Here is a 1,410-nt window from a genome sequence, read left to right on the forward strand (position 1 = left end):
ACCCTGCCAGGGCTATATCAGTAAAATTTACAATGTATGTATTTATACAGATACATACATTTTTTCCCCAGAGACCTAGTTGTTAAGCATTTACCAGCACACCATGGGATGGACGGTTCCAGGCAGAGAGGGTTGAGGGGAGTCCAGATGTGGAAGGCAAAGCGGGAGGGGACGTGTTGAGGTTCGAGCCCTGGGACAGATGCGACAGCACTGTGAGCAGAGCGGGGAGGCCAGACGCCATCCTGAGGGCCGTGCGGAACCACAGAAGGATTCTGAGTGCTGGAGACACCCAGTCAGATTTATGTTTGGAAGATTATGTTGACAGCTGTGTGGAGATTGGATTGTTAGGGACAGATTGAATTGGTGGAGGAAAGAAGAGCAATAGCAAATTCTTAGGAGTGCTTACTACAGGCCAAGCCGGCTCCTAAACCCTCCATGAGTCTTATTAGCTCACTTTATTCACAGCAACTGAGTGCAGTAGATAGATATTCTTATCTCCTTTTTACAGATGAGGAAACTGAGGTACAAAAAAAATTAAATAATACATAAGCAGTGGAGCTGGGATTTGAACCCTAGAGTCTGGCACCAGAGGCCACACTCTTAACCACTATATGTTATGTTTTTAGACTAGAAGGATAGTGAGGTTTGGAGTGAAGTTTCTTAATGATAATGCATGTACAAAGTTGACCATGTACAGACAGTTATGACTCAAATATAGCAGAAGCTTGAGGGCGTTCTTCAGACCCAGCAGGTCTTGACTCGGTGATAATGGGGCCGGAGGGGCCAGGTAGGGGGGTCTTACTAGCTTCCCTCACCTGCTGGATAACACTGTCACCGGCCACTTTGGTCTCCCATTCCTCTGTCCATGTTTGTAGACTGTCTCTGTCTTCAGGGAGGGCCCAGTCTGGAGGACGAAATCCTGAGCAGGCATACACAGGCGGGAGAGGGCAAGAGGGGACAAAGCCTGTTTGGCCCTGAATGGGCCCTTGACTCAAGTGTGTGTAAGTTAAGAGGGCCGAGAGGTGTGGATTGTCATTGACAAGAGGGCTCGCACGGAGGAGGCGCAGATGGGAGGCTTGGGGTTTGGACAGGGATGAGGACAGGTGCATTCTGCTGCCATCCTGGTTTCCCCTAGGGCATCTGTACTAATAGCAAAAGTTGGATGGTGGCCCTCAAGGTACAGTGACAGGTGACAGCTCCACTGCAGATACCTGGGTAGGAATATAATCACACATATGAATTTGAAAGGAATAGAGGTGCCTTTTTTTTACTATACGGGGGCTTTAACCAACTAAGCTACAGCGCCTTTTTTCTTTTTAAAGATTTTATTCACTTTAGGGAGAGAGGAAGGGAGGGAGAAAGAGAGGGAGAGAAACGCCAATGTGTGGTTGGCTCTCACGTGGGCCTGCA

Source organism: Artibeus jamaicensis, unplaced genomic scaffold (genome assembly GCF_021234435.1).
Source record: "Artibeus jamaicensis isolate MK-2021 breed Jamaican fruit bat unplaced genomic scaffold, CSHL_Jam_final scaffold_1964, whole genome shotgun sequence".
In the NCBI taxonomy this organism is placed as follows: Eukaryota; Metazoa; Chordata; class Mammalia; order Chiroptera; family Phyllostomidae; genus Artibeus; species Artibeus jamaicensis.